This window comes from Triturus cristatus, chromosome 4_2 (genome assembly GCF_964204655.1).
Source record: "Triturus cristatus chromosome 4_2, aTriCri1.1, whole genome shotgun sequence".
In the NCBI taxonomy this organism is placed as follows: domain Eukaryota; kingdom Metazoa; phylum Chordata; class Amphibia; order Caudata; family Salamandridae; genus Triturus; species Triturus cristatus.
In genome coordinates, this window is record NC_140586.1 from 690,957,269 (window position 1) to 690,978,796 (window position 21,528).

Here is a 21,528-nt window from a genome sequence, read left to right on the forward strand (position 1 = left end):
CCCAGCACTGAACATGAAAAGTAATTGTAAGCGTACTTACCAGTAACTTGTATTTCCTTCCATAGGAATCCAGTGTGTGGTTTTCACCAGAAATGTTTCTTAGTGTCCATTTTTGAAACGTACAAATATTCCTCTAAAATCAGCCGAACTACGAATTCCGATTTACTCACCTTTTATCAGGAGAGAACCCAGTGCTGCATCTTTTAGACCAGCACTGACTCTGAAAAGTAATTCTCAGAGTACGTACCAGTAACTTGTATTTCCTTCCATAGGAATCCATTGTGTGGTTTTCAGCAGAAATGTTTCTAAGTGTCTATTTTCACAAACTAAAAATATTCCTAAAAAATCGTCTGTATGACTTAAACACATTCTTTCAACTGTTTACAGGAGATTGGCCAGTGCTGGATCCAGGATCCACCACTGAGTAAGGAAAAGTAACGATAACACTGCTTACCTGCTAAGTGAATTTTCTGCCATAGGATAACATTGGTGATTCTATGTGAAATTTTTTCGAAGTGGCAACTTTTAAAATACAATAATAATCCTTAAAAATCACTACTGTAACCAAAACGCTTTCACTCAACTGTTTACAGGAGATGTCCAAGGACTGAATCTAATATCCAGTCCTGTGGTTAGAAAAGTAATCCATAAAGTAACTAATTGCATTTGACTAGAAATTCACATTGAGCTCAATGTTGCTTTGTGTTTGAAATTGTGTTGCCCATTGCAACAACTGTAACTACTGTACTTAAAAGTCTATTGCCTATTTGCAAAGTATTTAAACTAAAGTAATTCATTCTGAGAAAGTATATTTTGTATTGTAATGTATAATGTAATTAAACAAAAATATCTAAAAATAAACAGTTTAAAAAATGTAGTAAATCAGTATAAAAGAAATCAGTATAACAATTAATACATTAAAAATTGTCATTTAAAAAACCTTTGAAACTCACTGAAAAAACCCTAGGTTTCAGGCCTGATATAGAAAAGAATTAGCATTTAAAAAACCTTTGAAATTCACTGAAAAAACCATAGGTTTCAGGCCTGATATAGTTAGGAATTAGAATTTAAAAAACCTTTGAAATTCACTGAAAAAATCATAGGTTTCAGGCCTGATATAGTTAGGAATTAGCATTTAAAAAACCTTAGAAATTCACTGAAAAAACAATAGGTTTTAGGGGTGTTATAGTTAGCTGGACATTTCACTCGAACAAAACCATTGAAATTCCTCCGATACAGTTAGTTGTACTAACTACATCTCGTGCGCCCACAATCCACTGCTGATGATGCCACATATTACATCATTCATGACATGGTTAGTGACATCACTGATGATATCTCAAATGACATCATCCAGTGAATGTGGTTTGGTTTGTTATTTAAATATGTATATACATGTGCATATATATACATATATATATTTTCCCTGATAAAACCAAAGTTTAAAGTGAAGTTATAGTTAGGAATTACAATAATATGTTACTATATATCAAACAAGACTCCAAATGCTTGTGCAGCAAATCTATTGCCAACAAGCCAAATCTCTATGCATTTCGGAGACAGACATCGCCTTGCTCACGGGCAGGGGGTGCACACTCAAGACATAATTTATTAGACTTCCTTTCCTGAATAAACTTCTAAGCGGGACTCGTAGCACTTCAGTCCCATCATTATGCTATGTGAAAGCTAGAGTCTTTTTGACGTGTAAATTCATGCGTGTGCATAATCATTTATCCCAACGATTGCATAATAGCATGTTACATAAATTTGTGTTTAAATCTGTACAGAGAAAATTAGCGCTAATCAGAGTATTCTTTTAACATGCAAAGAACCCACATGTGTGTCTCGAATATTCAAGTAAGGCAATTGCATGAGTAGGCGGCCTATTATGCGGCCTAGCTGCTGCCAACATGGTTGCCCAAAATGGACTCCAAAATTTTCGGAAAAACAGCGTGACATTCTAACAGCACTTAATGACATTCAAGAAAAGTGAAATGCAGTAAAATAAAATAAGATGAAAAAAAAGTAGAAGGTTATTCTCTAACACTCTGTGGGTTCTAGTATCCTTTCCAGGGTACTCATCCTCACTTTTCCATTTGATCATTACCCAATGTGGTGCCCCAGTGAGCAATCAAATAATGATGGTATGTGCCCTCTAAACTCCAAAATAACTTTCTCATCCCCAAGTGAGAATGCAGTCAAGGCTGACCACCTGTCTGTAGTCACATGTCACGTAATTCAAAATCGTAACACAGTACAGTTCATGTAGTCCAATGCACAAGAAAATCACTCTTTCCTCTTCCAAAGCTTGACAACACAAATGTGATATATTATATAATCCTTTATTCTCGATTCTTGTGCAGGAGTCCTGGAAGACCTATAAAACAGAACACAGTGAAAAACAATTAACAGCAGGTAGTGAGTGTCACTAATCCTGAAATAACGCACTGAACATTAGGAGGTAAAGGGAAGGACTAAGAAAATATGTCACATTGATATGCTGCACCCCAAAACCTGGGAAGAAAGAAGTATGCATCATCCAAGGTGTACTGCTAATTCCTCATCATGGTAAAGGCCGACTGGGTGTAAGGTTTGGATGAATGATGTATCTAGTTTCAAGTCTCCTTAGTTCTAAAGTCCTATTGTCCCCTCTTATGTTGATGAAAATTTTGTCAATAAAATACAGTTTCAATATATGGGCATTACTGGAATGCTCTGTTGAGAAATGTCTTGCCACCAGATATTGCTTATTTACATCTATAATGGCCCTCATGTGTTCCAGTATTTTGACCTTGGCCTTATGTATGGTACAGCCAGTGTAAAACTTATTACACAGGCATATCAGGCAATACACGTAATAATACGAGTTACACGTTAAGTGATGTTGGATTTCAAATCTGTGACAATCAGGATGTATTTATTTTCAATGCTCTTGGCATTTTTCGTGTATTTATAGGCCTTGCATTTAGTGCACCACTAATAACCTCGAATTGTGCTGATGTTGAGTCTTCTGTTGATAATATTTTGACACACACTCGGCACCATCTTCACAGGCCAGCAGGTACATCACGGAACTTAGAACGACTAAACGCAACTGCAAGCGGCTAGAGAGAAAATGGTGCAAGTTGGACTTGGCTTGCTTGGTGTGGTTTCCCCTGCCTTTTTGCCTCTATCCACTGCCTATGTGATGGATTTTGTTTTGTCTGGTTTAGATGCTTTGGGCACTTTGCGATTGCTTATCAGTGTCAAAGTGAAGGTGCTCCCTGTGTAAATTGTTATTATGATTGGATATCCATGATTGGCCTATTTGATTTACTGGTAAGTCCATAGCAAAGTGCACGGTGTGTGCCAGGGCCTGTAAATCAACTTCTACTACTGGGTTTGCAGCACTGATTGTCCCACCCGCATGAGTAGCCCTGCAAATGTATCTCAGACCTACCACCGTAGTGTCTGCATGTTTACCTACTTGCCAGGCCCTAACCTTTCCTTTTCTTACATGTAAGGCACTCCTCAGATAGGCCCAAGGTACTCCCATGAGCAGGGTGGAGTGTATGCAAAAGGTAATACATGTACTGGTGTGTTTTACATGTCCTAATAGTGAAATACTGCTAATTTTGTTTTTCACTATTGGAAGGCTATTTGTCCCATAGGCTAACCTGGGATTTGCCTGGTACCACCCTACACATATAACTTTCCATTGGGACAAGATTGGGAAATGCAGTTTAGGCTTTCTGAACTCAGAATTTAATAATACATCTTTTTAGGGAGAGGGTTTTTAAATTGTGTGTTTGGAAATGCCACTTTTCGAAGCAGGCATTCTCTTATTTAACCATTCTGTGTGACTCTGATGTTTGTGTATTGACTGTCTGGTTTTGGAGTGACAGGAGTTGGGGACGTGTCTTCACTTTAGACAGCCACAAGGGGGGTTGAGGTGTGTCCTTTCCAAGGTGACTCATAACTGGGCTGGAAAGACCTTGGCTGAATTTAGAGTGGTGGGAGGAATTTCACTTGCACCTAAATAGGCTGTGTCTTCTTTGCACAATGTTGTCTTCACCTCTGGTGGTCATGCTGCACCAGAGAGGTCAGAACTGGTTTGGACTGATCTCAGAGACCCTTGCCACAAAGAGTACAAAGAGAAAATAGGGTATAAATATTGGACCTTAAACACCGGAGAATTAGATTACTTCTGGACTCAAGAGGAACCTCTGTCACGGAGAAGAGCTGGAGAGCTGTAATGAGGAGTTTTGCCTGCAGATGCTGCTTCTGCCAAGGGGAGGACAAAGACTGGAACTTTGCTGTGAACCTGCTTGAAGAATAATCTCAAATGGCATGCATGTGCTGGCCTCATGTTCTGAAGTCTCAGGGCCATGAAGACTTCCCCTGCAACCCGCTGACCAGCACCTGGACTCCTTTGTGGACTTTGTGGACTCCTGCATTCAAAAGGGCATCAATTATAGTTCCTGGGCCCTGAGAATTGTGTGGTTGGTAATGCAAAGCAAGTAAAACAACTCTTATGCCGACAGTGATGCTGTGACCTACAACAAGGGCACTGCTTGTGAAGTGCACGACGCACCGCCTCACCACCTCACCTGCACCCCAGCTCCGAAGCCCTTCAATGCCTACAGTTATTGGCCTTCCCGACACCAGCACTTGCACCGGCGCCATCATCGCCAGTGCCAGTATCCCATTTTCGCGGAGCCAATAACCTACAAGGGGGACTTCATAAACTCTTCGATGTTGCATCTCCTCACTGGAACCAATGCCAAACCGGCGACACCTCTTAACTTCCCCTGTCCTGGATTTGATGCCTTACTTCCTCATGGATTTGACGCCTCACCTCCCCTATGGCAACCGGGAATCAGTCTCGCCTCGACACCAACACCTCATCTCCACGATGCTGTGCATCGTCTACTGACTTTGTTTCCAAGGTACTGCTGTTTGGAGGTCCATGTGCCTCTGTGCCCAACTCCGCACACCTCGCAGTTGACGCCGTACTTTGGATTTATGCCTCTCACGACATCATGTTAGCGCCAGGTGGAGCTATTTGTTTCTACAAGTGCTAAACAGTTCTAAAAGTCATATTCTTGATACATGTATGCTGTATTTTTGTCATTTTGGCCTTGTTTGATTTATATAAAGATACTTTATTTTTCTAAACTGATGTGGTGTCTATTTGTGGTGTTTTCACTGTGTTAGTGTGTGTTTGAGTACAACTACTTTACATATTGCCTTTGCAATAAGCCTGTCTGCTTGTGCCAAGCTACCAAAGGGGTGAGCAGGGGCTATCTAAAATGCGTTATCCACTTAACCTTACTAGAAGGAAGTGTCCCTACTTGTACAAAGGTGCATACCTCTGCCAGCTAGAGACGCCCATTTCTAACAGTGCACCAGCAAGGAGTCCTTAGACAATGCCACTTTTAAGGCATCCCTCAACCAATACCAACATTTCCTGAAAGTGATGAAAAGGAGCGTCCTTGCAAACTGCATCAAAGACAGCTCCATCCACAGCAAAGAAGTCTTCAACATTGTCAGAGAGTTTTCCAACCCCTCAGCCACTCTGTGACATCTTGGTGACACTTCTTCCTTGACAAGATCACCACTTACAAAATCTTCAAACCCCAACCCACTGCCGCTGACGTCCTCAGCCTCCCCCAACCACAGACTCAAACCTCCAATCACCTGCTCCCAATCTGGGACCAGCTCACCACACAAAACACTACAGCCATTGTGAACTCTGTCCACTCAGGAGCGCCCAGAGACCCTTGTACAAACCACATCTTCAACCTCTGGAGCAAAATTACCAGTAATGAGTTTGCCACCATTTTCAATCCATCCATTACCACTGTCACCTTCCCTGAAGAATGGAAACATGCAGAAGTCAAACCTCTTCTCAAGAAAACATCTGCCAACCCTAGCGAACTCAAGAACTACCATCTCATCTCTCTGCACCCGCCAAAGTCCTCGAAAAGGCCATCAGCCGCCAACTCACGGATCAACTTGATAACAACAATCTTCTGGACACCTCCCACTCCGGATTCTGCACCAGCCACAGCATAGAAACTGCCCTGATCACCGCCACCGACGACATCAGAAACCTCCTTGGACCAAGGAGAAGCAGCAGGCCTCATCCTCCTAGACCTCTCAGCACTTTTTGTTACAGTATTCCACCACACCCTCATCAAGTGGCTTCACCACATTGGAATTCAAGGGAAGGCCCTCAGATGGATCACCTCTCAGAACTCAGAGAATCCACCTACCTCCTTTCACCTTGGAACCAAAGAAATTCATCTGTGGCGCCCTCAAGGCTCATTCCTCAGCCCTACACTATTCAACACCTACATGACCCCTTTGGCCAACATAGTCAGAACACATGGACTAAACAACATATCCTACGCTGACGACACCCAGCTCATTTTCTTACTATCAGAAGACCCGTCCACCACAATGGCCAGCTTCTGTATGGGCAAGACAAAAGTCACTGACTGTATGAAAGACAACTGCCTCCAACTCAACTACCACTAACATTCATCTTGGATTAGTCACTTTTCTGGCATTGGAGCCTATAGGCCCAACTTTTTTTGTCCACTGGTTGTTTCACATTGGAAGTAAGGAGGCTCCCTTTGTCCTTATGAAGACCCCGGTTTAAGGAATCATTGTACCTCCCATCCTTATTGGGTTTGAAACTTTGACTTTCCCTTACACCAACCTATACTACAATTTCGTCCACATGTAGATAACAGCAATTTGTTTACTGCATCTCTTTATTTTGGTCCTCTATAGGTATTTATGTATAAATTGATTATCAGACAGGTTCTTTCCACCCCTGAATATAAATATAAATATAGGAGCACCTATTATGACATTTTTGTACAAATTGATTTTGTCTTGATAAATATGATATAAATTTGTGAAATAGATTTTCAAAAATTGTCTTCGAAAATGTGCTTTTTTTGGGTGTTGTAGATTTTATAGGTTTTTTCCGTTTGGATCAATTCTGCTATACCGTACTTGAACCAGATCCTGCAGATTACTGGGTTTCCCAATTGCTATGAAATGGATAGTGCAGCAAGAGGCATCTGGACTGCAGCCTGGGGCTGCAAGGCTTCCCGTTAGAAGTGATGACCACTGGGTTGCCCCAGGCATGGTACAGCCGGCACTGCCTGACTTTACTGGTCTCCAGGGTGGATACTGAAAACGTTTTGACTATAAATATTTTTCAGTTGTTTATGGATGATGTACTTTTGGCTGAGATTGTTGAGCAGACTAATTTGTATGCTGAACAGTATTTGAGGGACAACAGTACTAGACGTAGGCCCCACTCTAGAGCTACCCGGTAGACTCCCACAAATCTGGAAGAATTGAATAAGTGCTTGGGTTTAACATTTTTGATGGGCTTGATAAGTAAGCCATCAAAGTATTCATATTGGTCTACTAGTCCCTTGATGGCAATAACTATATTTCTGACAAATCATGAGTCATGATCCGTATTTGATTCTGCTTCAGATACTGAATTTTGTCGATAAAGGTTTAGCGTTGCCACAAGATCACCCTGATTGTGCCCGTCTTTTTAAGATTTGGCCTGTCATTGATCACTTTGTAGATTGATTTTCTGAGATCTATGCTCCAGGGAAAGAAATAGCTGTGGATGAGTCTTTGGTCTTGTTCAAGGGCTGCTTGGTTTTTTTTTAGGCAGTACATTCCTAGCAAGAGTGCACACTATGGAATTAGGATGTATATGCTGTGTGACAGAAGGACTGGATATGTCTCTAATTTCAGGGTGTATACCGTTAGGGATTCCAGGATTGACCCCCCTGGTTGTCTGTCCACTTTCGGAGTGAGTGAGAAAACTGCGAGGGAACTTGGTAGAGGACTTTTTAACAATAGTTACCATTTATATGTAGATAACTTCTACACTGGTGTGCAGTTGTTCAGGGAATTAGCCAAAGTGGATACTGTTGCTTGCAGCACAATCCACTCTAAGCGTAAATTTTTCCCACAAGAACTTGTTTGTCAAAAGCTTCAGCAGGGACAGTGCAGTGCGTTGCGTAGTGAGGAACTTCAAGCTATGAATTTTGCAGACAGGAGAGATGTCTACATGCTGAGTACTATCCATGATGAATGTACTTCTCCCGTGACTGTTTGGGGTCTGGTTGCTGAAGTGCACAAACCTGGTTGCATTTTAGACACGGGTGGTGTTGATAGAGTAGATCAGAGGTTGGAACCTTATACCACTCTTCATAAGGCTTACATTTGGTATAAGAAGTTGGCTATCCATCCTTTCCACTTGGCAACCTTTAATGCTTTTGCTGTATTGAAGGATTGTTCTCCTGAGTCAACTATGACTTTTATTAAGTTTCAGGAGTCTGTGACAGGCAGCCTTGTTGTAGTGGAACAAGCAAGTGTTCCTAGAGTTGGAGTGGTGGAGGATGTGGCTATATTGAAAGATCACCACTTTCCTGATTACATTCCTCCCTTGCCCAAAAAAGACTTTCCTAGCAGGAGATGTAGAGTCTGGTCGCAACGAGGTACGTGGAAGGAGACTCGTATGTACTGCCAGAGTGTCCTAACCTTGTGCTTTGTGTGCCTGCTTTTTTTGAGAATGTACCACACACAAAATAATGTTTGGGAACATCCATAAGTGGTAAAGGGAACTGCATGGTCTGTATTGTTTTATATTCTTTGTTCAGTTTCAAGGTTGGCATTAGTGCGCTGTATTTAGTTTCAGCTTTTGTGTTTTCAGTTTTATATCTAGTTGCAATTTGTTTGTGTTTTTTTGTTTAAAAAAATTTGATGGTGGTGTTTGTGAAATGCCTCTTGGTTGGCGGTGTGCATGGACTTGCGCTTGGCAGGTGGTGTGCGTAGACTGGCTCTTGGCTGGCAGTGTGCATGGACTGGCACTTGGCTGGCAGTGTGCGTGGACTGGCGCTTGGCTGGCGGTGCGTGTGAACTGGCATCTGACTGGTGGTGTGTATGCACTGGTGCTTGGCTGGCGGTGTGCGTGGACTGGTGCTAGCCTCGCAGTGTGCGTGGACTGGCACTTGGCTGCGGTGAGTGTGGACGGGTGCTTGGCTGGCAGTGAGTGTGGACTGGTGCTTGGCTGGCAGTATACGTGGACTGGCGCTTGGCTGGCGGTGTGTGTGGACTAGTGCTTGGCTAGTGATGAGTGTGGACTGGTGCTTGGCTGGTGGGGAGTGTGTACTGGTGCTTGGCTGATGGTGTGTGAGTAGTGGCTTGCTGCTGGTCACTACACACACTGCTAGCCAAATGCCTGTCCACACAATCCGTCAGCTGGTGTGATTGCTTTGTCAGGCACGTGGGCGTGTGAAAGTGATGGGCCCTTGAATGGTGCTATCTGATGATGTGAGTGGTGTGCTGGGCCTGCTCCTGGTGGTGTGAATGGTTTTGTGTGTGTCACACGTATGAAAGGTGTATGAATGGCTTGTAAAGAGGTTGGTGCCTTTCGTGGCCTTACAGCTCATGAGCTGTGAGTCACTGGTTCAGTCTTTTGTTCTTTCAGTAATTAAAAGTGCATTTCATTTTTGTGAAATTTCTTGTTAATAAAATTTTATATACTGAACCATCACTCACCCTCATGCCAAATCCAACCAGTATGCATGTGTGCTTGAGGAATAGAATAGATTGTTGTGCAGTATTAATTGTCTTTTCTGTCTTTCTCTACCAAGATGTACATTCCTTTTAGGAAAAATGTACCAACTCCCGATATATCCATAAACTAAACACCCAGAGAAATACACAGGGATGTCCCTCTCGTGGAGACCAATAAGTTATCTTACCCGCAATGTCCTGCAAACCTCAAAATATAACTAAACTCACATATTCCTTGCATTACTGTGCCATAATTTTCCAGCTTCAGACGCAAACCACAAATTTCCTCCCAACCAGCATTTCTCCGAGTCTCCCGATAAAAATGGTATCTCACTTGTGTGGGTGGGCCAAGTATCCACGGCAGGAAAGGGAAAGGGTTCAAAACGTATTGTGGAAACATCAAAATTAGCTATCACAAAACAACCTTATTTTGCAAGTAGGTCACCTGCGTTTTTGGTCCCGGGCTTGGCAGCCGCCAAGGGAAACCTACCTGATCCAGACATTTCTGAAAACTAGACAGCCGGGTGAGTCCAGGGAGGTATGGCGTCCATGTATCCCCCAACGTTTTCCTACCTAGAATCCTACCCAAGGGACACCCAACCCCCAGGGCTTGACCTGTCAATTGTGGGTGCCCTGGCCCCACCCAAGGGTCCCGCAGTGGGAGCCCCAATGCCCCCTTGGTTCCTGCCAGATCCCTGCCTCCAGAGGGAGCTGGCATTGCTCCTGCACGCAAGAAGCAGCACAAAGATGTTGCTGCTCCCTACATGGCAAAGCAATGTTTTCATCTCTTTCCATGCCCTCTTTACCGCCAGGAGGGAAACAGATGAAAAGTCTTCTCCCAGTGGGCAGGGGCATTTTTGCTGTGCCTTTTGGGAATGGGCTTACTGCTTGCTCTCTCTTGGTGGGAGCTCTAAATTGCTCCAGCCACGCAAGACCAAGCAGAGGCTCCCTTCCATTGTTTACTATCAGCCAGGCCCTGGGGGTGGCTGTTACCAGGGCCATAATCGGCCTGGGGTGTGCACATGTGCCCCCGTGCCCAATTTAATACAATTTTATTCCCTCGGGACCAGGCCCACACTGGGACAGATTAATTAAAAAACAAGAGCAGGTATCCTCCGCAATTTCATGGCAAACAATAAAACAAAATTGGGGCGCCGGTGTGGTCCCTGTGGAACCCCATCATCAGGCCTGGTGAGTCAGGGTTTTCCTCCTCTGCCTCCTTCTTTTTTTTTTTCTTGGGACTCGGCTGAGTCCTAGTTCCAAGAGGGCTGCCAGCACTTTCTGATTGAAGATAGACAGATGTAATATATTCACCCCAGGTTTCTACTGGAAAGTTTTGTGCTATTCCATCAAGCAGGACAGGAAAACAGGGATCCTAAAAAAAATATGTCCATAGGAAATATCTGTCACAGCTACATGCATTTTTTACAGGGGATTTTATTTTAACCAGCTCTCTTCATGCATGGATCTGTTATAGTGTGATTCACATTTTTTTCTCATCCATTAGAGCATACACCATAAGATAATGGGGCTGCCCACTTCAGCAATTGGCTCACTTCACTATGAGTGACATCATCATGCTGTTTCACAAGAGCACATCGACACACACAGTTGTTTCCTTCAGTGCCTGGGACTAGTATGACTATGTGGGCTTCTTGAGACCCAATAAATATTTTGGTTTTAAGCAATGTTTTTTTAATCCAAAAATGTACCCATGTGTTGACAAAGCCAAAAGGCTGGCACCCAATGCCTGGCCTATTGACTTTTCCAATGATTATTTTAATAGGCAACATACGAGTTATGCATTAGTTGTTATGTAAAAGGTTTGTACTAGGCTATATGCTACTTAAAGTGTTGTATGTAGATATTGCATAAAACCATTTGTGTGCTTACGTTTCTCTAAAATTGTGTGTTCATTGCTCATTGATTATATGCTTGATGTTTACATTTTCGGTACAATATTTAACGGTTTCATATTATAAGTCCACATATGTAATCTCTGGTATTTCACCTTCATGTTGCATCTTGGTCATTGTAAATTTCATACTCTCTTCGCCTGTTAAGGTTTAACCATTCTTTGTGCATTGGGTTTCATCTTTTTATCACCCTCATACACTGATGTAAAAACGTATGCATGTAATTTTCCATTGACATATTGCATATGTATTAACAACACTTATTATGTCTCCTTGTCCAGTACCAAAGCAGTTCTTGCAATGAGATCCATATAAGAAACGGTAACACCATTCCACTTTAGCCATCATTCACTGCTAAAGACAATTTGGTTTTGAAATGCAGAATCTGATGTCCACACAAATCTGATGAGTCTTGAAATAAACAACCACTGATGTTTCCACAATTGCTCTGGATAGCCATGCATTACACTACTTTAAAATTGCAAGACAGGCTGTGGTGTGGGTACAAGCTGAATGAGAATACAAATCCACAAGTACTGCCACCTGCGCCAGCTGTCCAGACAGATCACTGAAGCAGCAAAACAAGCTCATGAGAGAGGACATTTAAAGGCAGTAACAAAACGTGCATGGGATCAACAAACACTTAATTAGCACTTAAATAGATTTACTGTGCAAACAAAACATCATTTTTGGATTACATTGTTATGTGTATCAATAGACCAGCTGCCATAATTATTTCTAACAAAGAATCAAAGTTGTATTTTGAAGACTAGGCACACGAGTATCCAACTAGCTATAACATAGTGCCTTTTCTCCAAGTGATCTGCAACGGCTTTTTGGCGTGCCTACTGTTGCTGGAGACTTAGGGATATCAAAGTCTCTACCCCTGCTCCTGTACCTGGCTCATTGGAAGTGGCCCAGATATGGGCAACACGGATTTTGACACATCTCGGGTCTTCATGTAGCAGAACCGGTGCATGGACCCGGTTGCAGGAGTAAAATTAGTATATTGCATTGGAACTAGTGCTTTACCTCCACAGATCGACGCATCAAACAGCGTATCGCCACCACTGCAGCTTGGTGAGATCGGCGCATCCTCTCGGCTACATGGCAAAATCCGCAGCATCGCACGATGCCTCTCGACCCTGGTACCCGTCTTCAGAACTGACGCATCACCTTCACTGCATGGATAAGATTGACGCATCTCACTGTTTGCGAACAGGAAAGGTACTTTGTTCAGCGGGGCCTTTGGGTACTGGCAGTATGGCACAGTCTGAAGTGGATGCTCAGACGTTATGACTATGTATTACACAGCTGGGTTGGGGATAGCGCAATTTCTCACATTTGGATTAGTGTGGGACCAAAGTCAAGGCTCTTGGCACTGCTTCTGCTTACCTGCCCAAGCGCAAAGTGATTTGATGGTCATCTGTGGTCATCTATAAATCAGACAATCTGGGGGTAGCCAACATGATGTGAGATGATAAAAACGGATAAAGATAGTTCACAACTGTAGAAAAATGGATTGTTGGTCTTTGGGAGCGAGAGGCTGTAGTCTTGATCTGAACTACATATGAGCTCCAAAATTGTCCAACAATCTAGTGCCTGAAAGTAAAAACAGATTTGTGTGAGGAATCTTGAGTGCACTCTTGGAAGCTTTTCACAATCAGCAAGCCCTTCATCAGTGGTTGTGACAAATAGAAACACCAAAACAACATTACAGTTAGAAAAAAGTAAGCTTCCCAAACCAATTAAATTAAACTAAATACAAGTTAATTAATAAAATGACACAGAAAGTGAAGTGACTATGATGATGGGCTCAAGAGGTAGTCAAAAAACGAATTTGCATGTTTCTTGTGTCAATTAGTCCAGGACTCTATTTGTCCCCTGGGCTCTAGGAGCCCAGATTCTCCAACACTCAGAGACTCTAAAAGAAGATTTTAGAGCCAGAGATTGAAATGGAAGCAGTGGCAGTTCTCAGTCCATCTTGAGACAGCCATGAATTATCCAACAACAATCTTTGGGGTATATTTACAGGGAAATGACGGAGTGAGGAGCTGTGGAAAATGTTGCAGCTCCAAGCTCACCATTTCCAAAAAGCAGGGATGTGCCATATTTATAATGGTGATTTGTTACTTCTATGTGTGCTGCAGACGGCAGAAAAGCAAAAACGAGGAGAAATACTTTTATTTTCTATATTGCTATTGCATGGCATTAGTTTCTGCCTCAAATTTACACCTCCTTGTAAATCTGGAGCAGTGTCAAAAAACAAAGGGTGTTGTGGTGGGACGCCCACAGCGACACCCATTGCACGTACCATATTTACAAAGTGGTGTTAAGCCACAAAAAGTGGCTTAATGGCTCTTTGCAAACATGGTTCAGATAATTGCGTTACCGGAACATAAAAAAAGTCATGTTCTAGTGGCGTAATCCCCTTGCAAATATACCCCATTGTCTTCTTTTCTTATGAGATTCTTGCAGCAGTCTAATGTGAGAGTGATGGGAGCAGTGTTTATAGCGGTAACCAAATGAAGTTTACTTATTTCCCTGATATCTTGATATGAGAATTACCACACAAATCAGTGCCTCTGTTTTAGGCTGGCCTGCAAATAGCTTTTGGCTGTCTGTTGACACATAGGCTTATTGTATTCAATATTATCTTAGAGTAGGGTTTGTGGGTGCCCTTGCTGTGAATCAGAGGCTTCCTTGTCTACCTCAGTCAACTGCTCCTTATTCCATGGCATTCCTCCATATTCCTGTGTTTGTCCCACTCAAGGGACATTTCGATCTCACTTGTTTTGATTGGATTATATGTAAGTTTCGCCACCAATGTCAGAACAATACATTGCAGTGCTTGGAGGTCCATGTTCTCCCCCCTCTATGCCTGAAGTTAAAAAGAAAGGTGAAGCTACTCTTTTCACTGCAGCTCCCCAACACTGTCTCTCTCTCACACGGAAATTAACACCACCAAATTGTATTTTCTATTCTTCCTGTCCTCTGCCCTTCGTGTCAATACATTATGAGCATTCCGGAAGATTTCAGCAGGCTGTTGTGCAAAACAAGTATATGACTATAAATACAAAAATAAATATAAGAATAAATATATAATTGTATAATGTCAGGGACCTGCTCTCTTCCCCCTGCAGCTCCGCTGGTAAGTGCCGCTGCTCACTGTGCCACGCTCTGCTCCATTAGGGATTCGAGGCCCTGCATTGTGCCCGTTTTTGCTCAGAGTTGTCTTCTCCTTAATTACTGTATCCCACTGTGCTGCATTATATTGTTTTATACTGCGCCTTGTTTTTTCTGTTTCTTTTCCCCATTTTTTGTGCCTTGTTTTGACTTCCCACCTGTTTCCCTTCCTGCCGCTGCTGCTCCCATGGCTTCTCCCCCCTGCTGAATCCCCGCTCCCACCTCCCAGCTTCCAACCCTCACCCCTTTCCTACTTAATGGTTGCCTCGCAGCGGCCACGCACCGCAGGCATGCCACTGGCACGCCAAAGGCAAGCCTGTCTGCACCTCTCCATGACCTTGACCAGCCCCAGAACCCCTGGATCTCCTACCAGCCACCCTCCTCACACTCAACCCCGGAAGAAACAACAACTGCCAGCAGTCCACTCCGACAACAACCCACGGCCAATTCTCCTGCCGCCACTGTCGCCAAACCTTCACCAACCTCCGCACCACCACGGCTGCCACCCCCACACCGGATGCCAACACCTCCAAAGCACTGAAGTGCATCCTTCTCAATGTGTGCTCCCTGCACAGACATGGCATTGAGATCTGGAACCTCCTGGACACCCTCTCACCAAACGTCGCCTTCCTTACAGAAAACTAGACCAGCGCCTCCTCCACCCCTGACATCGCCATTGCCATCGCAATCTCGGACAGATAGAAGATGCAGAGGAAGGACCGCCCCAACCACCCGGGAGGAGGACTCGCCATCGCACACAAAAACTCCCTCCACTTCTGAACCATGAGCGACACCTTCTCCGCCACCAAACACCTTCACTTACAGGTCCAAACCAGCCCCAACTCCACACTCAGCGGTGCCCTCACCTACAACTCCATCACCCACCTAGATAACCTCAACAACATCGGAGTGAAACAACTCGTCACCATGCCCACCCACAAGGCAGGATAGACCCTCTACCCCATCTTCGCTGGGGGAAACAGAACCCACTTCAGCCCACCACACAACCCCCATGGACGACCACCACTGCGTACACTTCTTCATCAACAAACCCAAGTTGCCCATACCTGCTCCATGCCCTATGCGAAGAAACTGGAGCAGAGTCACCGAGGAGCAGCTCAACTCCACCCTTAACTGGGCCACCCCCCCTGCCGCAACCGACACCAACCTCGCAGCCAGGGGGCTTCACACTTGGATCTCCAGCTGTGCAGACAAGCTCGCCCCGCTATGCAACTCCGACAGATAGTGCCACAGAAAAGCCACATGGTTCACCGTCGACCTCTAAGAAGCCAGACACACCTGCAGACACCTCGAGAAGAACTGCCGAAACAACAAGACACCCGAAAACCACACCACCTACAAAAATACCATGACGGATTACCACCATGCACAACAAAATCCTCGCCAACACCAGCAACTCCAAGGAGCTCTCCTGCGTCATCCAGGAATTCACCCCACCCCACCCCGCCCGCCAGCGAAACCACAGCTATCTCTGCGACAACCTCAGAAGGTACTTCCACCTGAAAATCAAGAACCTCTATGACAACTTCAATGACCAAACACCTGACTCCGCAACCACCGCGACCTCCAGCAACACCAGCCAGCCCACCATCGCCTCCTGGACACCGGTCATGACTGAAGAGACCGCCTCGACCATGAAAAGCATCCACACGAGGGCCCCCATGGACCCTTGCCCACCGCACATCTACAACAGAGCTGCCACCGCCGTCGCACCCGGAATTACGACACACCATCAACGCCACCTTCATGACCGGCCCCTTCCCCGATGACTGAAAACGCGCAGAAGTCAGACCCCTGCTTAAGAAACACTCAGCAGATCCCACGGACCTCAAGAACTTCCTGGCCATCTCTCTCCTCCCCTTCATGGCAAAAGTCGTAGAGAAGACCGTCAACTCACAGCTAGCAAAGTATATAAAAGACATCTCCATCCTCAACCCCCTCATCCAGATTCCGCAGCAACGACAGCACCGAGAAACCCCTACTCATCGCCACAGACGACATCTGCACCCTCCTCGACCAAGGCCACACCGCAGCCCTGATACTACTCGACCTGTCAGCAGCATTCGACATGTCTCGCACCGCACACTTGTCACCATGTGCTGCCGCACTACACGACGCCGTCATACAAGGAACTGCCCTCAACTGGATCGGCTCGTTTCTCCCCGGCAGAAGCCAAAGAATCAGACTGCCAGCCTCTCTCTATGAACCCAAGGAAATCAACTGCGGAGTACCCCAGGGATCATCACTCAGCCCTACCCTCTTCAGCATCTACATGATCCCCCCTCGCCGCAATCGTCAGACAGCACGGCCTCAGCATAGTATCCTATGCCGACAACATCCAGCTCATCCTCTCCCTCACCAAGGACCCCACCACCACCAGACTCAACTTCCAGGAAGGAATGCAGGACGTCCCATCCAACAGCTGCCTGAAGCTCATCTCGAAGAAGGTAGAAGTCCTCGTACTCGAAGCTACTCGTCAGCATGGAACAACACCTGGTGGCCCACCGCACTTGGAAGCCCTCCGACCCCCAAGGACTCTGCCAGAAACGTCAGCATCGTACTCGACTCCTCACTCTCCATGAACAAGAAGGTTAACGCCATTGCATCCAGTTGCTTCAAAACCCTTCGTATCCTCTGAAAGACCTTCAAATGTATCCCCCCTGAGTCAAGGAAGACAGTCACCTACGCACTCATAACCAGCCGATTGGACCACGGAAAAGCCCTACAAGCCGGCATCAACAAGTCCCTACTCCGCAAGCTCCAGATGATACAGAACACCTCAGCTAGACTCGTCCTCAGCATCCCCCAACCCAAGCTCATCAGCCAACACCTACGGAACCTCCACTGGCTCCCCATCGAGAAGAGAGTCACCTTCAAGATAATCATCCACGCCTATAAATGCCTCCACAACACAGGACCCCAATACCTCAATGAGAGAATCACCTTCCACATTCCCAAAAGAAACCTCCGCTCCACCAACCTCACGCTCGCCGAAACCCCACGCATATGCAGAGCCAGAACAGGGGGAAGAGCCTTCTCCTACATAACAGCCAAGACCTGGAACGAGCTCCAGATCGACATCAGACACTCCCCCTCCCTGGAGACCTTCAGGAAGGCCCAAGAGACCTGGCTCTTCCACTGAATGGAACTGCTGTTCCTTCCCCCAGCTCCTTGAGACCCTTGCGGGTAAGTAGTGCGCTTGAAACCCCCTGATTGATTGATTAAGCAATGTAGAAATACAGGGGAAGCTTTAATCCCAAGCAAGCAATAGTTTCGCATTAGGTAGCACATTCCAGTAGTTAGATGGGGCATAGATATATTATTTTAAGGTAGTGTGGCAATGGGTTTATTAGTGAAGGGGACCCAGTCTAGAGTTTGTCCTGTCCACCTAACTAATAGTGTCCTGGGTCTGAATATAAGGAACTCTTAGCAAGGCCATATTCCATCAGAGAAACAATATCTTTAGTTGCTTCATAAAAGCAAAAATAATATTATTGCACCCGTTTCACTGGATTTGTACATTGGTTCAGTTACAGTGAATGTGTATTTGTTCTTTCATTTCCACAGAGGACCCACAGTGGTTAAGACTAAAATGCATTTGAATAATTGATTATGATTAGAATAAAACTGCAAACTGTACCAATTACCTAGAATTGAGTTCCTCTTTAATTCCTTTTTTCATCAGTTGCACTGTTTTATTTTGTATTTACACACACACACACACACACACACACACACACATGCACACGCACACACACACACACACACACACACACATGCACACGCACACACACACACACACACACACTTATTATATTGTGTATTGAAATGGACTTCTTCTGCCCTGAAGAGGTCACTTTGTGTGCACAGCGTTGAGTTCTACCCATTTGTAGTTAATTGAATTTGATGCTCTCCAGATACACTAAGTGTGTCATTTCTCCTGTCGGCGCTTGATTACATTGCTTCTTATTCCAATTATCTCACTCTTCCTTACTACTGAATTATTGTAGACATGCTGCCAAGGAATTTCATGTTTTCCTGGAAATCACAACGTATATCATATTAAATGTAGAACTTTATGAGTATGCCTAAAGTAAAATATAGTGTCCCTATGGAGTACATGATGATGGAATCCAGAGCAAGAGGGGAGATATCACATGCCGATGCAAGAGAAGCAAATGACCTAATGCTCCAATGACTAATCCAATCAGATTTAGCGTATTGTAAAGTCGGATCAGTCGCTTTGACAAAGTTTGCGAGAAACCGAATAATGAACAGAAACCCTTAATCGGAAATGAACTGAAAAATGGAAAAAAGAAGCACTTGAAGAATGGAAAGAAGTAGTATGTCCTATTAACCTTACCTACTGTTCTCAAGTACCTTGGACTAGCTACTCCGCGGTGCCGTCGACCAGGAGAATGTTCTCCTAGTAGCCAGTAACACAGCCATTGGTGCACTGGATTACTACTTGGAAACTGACATCATTGGCCATCTGCTGTATGTTTGCCATGCCCAAGGTCTGTACCAGTGTGATCGAACATGGAGAACATGCATAATGTTCCACAATTGTACACTTGGGAACCTATATTACTGCAAGACATAAAGAAAGGTGCTTTGTGCAATTGCAAGGGTAACAGACAACATATATTTACATATCAGTTGACCTCTATGTGACCTCATTCAACAAAAAATGCTGGTAAATATTCAATACGTTTTGTGGCTAACCACATAAAAGTGATGAAAGGCAAGAATTGGAAAAGCCAATAGGCCTGTACTTGAATGCGTGTTTTATAGCATTATCTACTCTATTGCATTGTCAAGTATTGGAAACAATGAGAATGTGGGCAGGCAATGATCGAAATGTTTATTTAAAATGTGACACACATTATACATATTTTTTTAGAAATGGAAGTAGAAAGGGTAGAATGTGAAATATAGAATTAGTTTTGAAGTGGGGGATTAAGCACCAGCTCTCAGAAGATGGAATGAAAACGTTGAGATTGCAGGTACAAACTCGTTGTCATCTGTATATAACTATACTTCACAAATCCCTTTAGCAAGGAAGCCTAGCTTCTGTGTCAAGTTAGAGTAGCCGGTAAAGCCACCAGCACTTATATAACCTGCTTTCATCATGGTTAATATCAAGGCACCTAGAAGGTGTTTTGTACCTTAGTATGATTTTGGACTGCTGCAAAAACGCCAAAGACTAAACCATTGTCTAGCTCCGCAGGTACTAAAGGACGTCGATCAGGCAGAAGCCAATTTTGTTTGGCATCACTTAATGCAGACACATTGATGAGCATGTAACATGGGACAAACAAGATGCATTTTAAAGGAAAGGTACATAAACATTCATGATCCCTACCACACTACTGACGAGACTACATGCAAGAAAGGAAAGACCTCTCCCCTTTCAAGAAGTCATGGTCTCTATCACTGACAAATGCATGAGGCAACATAGCACATTTCAATATCTATCATTATTCAGCCTAGCCAAGAGCGAATGACCTAACCACCACCTACATGCGGTAACGCTTCTGTCGAAAGCCATCCAGTACTGCACCAAAAACCTAGCAGTGCTAGCTGTGCCAGATCATTCTTTTGGAAAGCATCCACAGCACACAGAAATCAGACTTTTGTATGTGAAGTGGAGTCCAATCTCTCGGTGCCTGGATTCTTCTCTGACACAGCCACTCTACGTTGGTATCCACCAAGCTGCAGCAAACCAGAAAATAAAGATGGTATAGGTAGCTGATCCTAGCTTCTCTTTGGCTGCCATTCCTAACATTCCTCTGCAGGATGGGTGCAAAGAAATGGAATCGAATTATGGTGGGACCACTCTTTGCAATTATAGATAATAAGCAATTAAAAACAGAATGAAAAAATAAAAAAATGCAAGACCAACACATTAGCATTCCAAAGATGTCATTTCTTGGTATCACTGCAGATTAAATGACAAGCATTTATATTTTGGCGGACAGGATATCCATCACCATTGTAAAGGAGTGATGTATTCGCTGAGATCTAAATCAGGCCCTAAGTGTTCATAAGACTGAGTCTAAGCCAATCAAATATTCTTACATGAGACAAAGTTACGTATTAAGCCTTTTTATCATTCGCTGTAATTTTATGCCATTCTTTAAGCCTTAAATGCATATGTAACACATGATCTAGCTGCATGGCATGGGCGGCACTCAAAACTGGAGATGGAACATCCCCTCCATAGACCAGTTTCTTAAATTTTGGTGTAAGCGTTTTCCTGATAGACTTAACCAGATGTTACAATCTTAAAACAACTTTATTGGCATTTTGCATTTAATACAGCAATTTACACAATACGATTACTACTACATGGACGTTTTCCCCTCCCTCCTTTTATTATCCCCATCCACAATCATAGTCCTTCATGGCATTACATTTATTGGAATTGCCATCTTCACTTTCATATCCTTGCTATAATTTCCATGCCAACATAACAGTAGTAACTCCCCTCCCCCTCCCACCCTGTCCGTGTTGTGGTCTTGATTGTCTGTGTTCATGTCATAGGGGCGCAAATCTGTAGAGTGAATATCTTGCTAACCGTCATCTCTTCCACTCATCTTTCCCATCAGAAATCAACCATCATTCCCTTCGCTACCTCCACCCTCCTCTGCATCCAAGGCTTGTGGGCCTCGTAAATCAGCTATCATAGCTGCCCATGCTCGTACATCATCTTTGAGTTTTTCATCTTTTATGATTTGTTTCATAAAGGTTAATTCTGCGGTCGCCCATTCACACATATCTCTCAGCCATCTGTCCA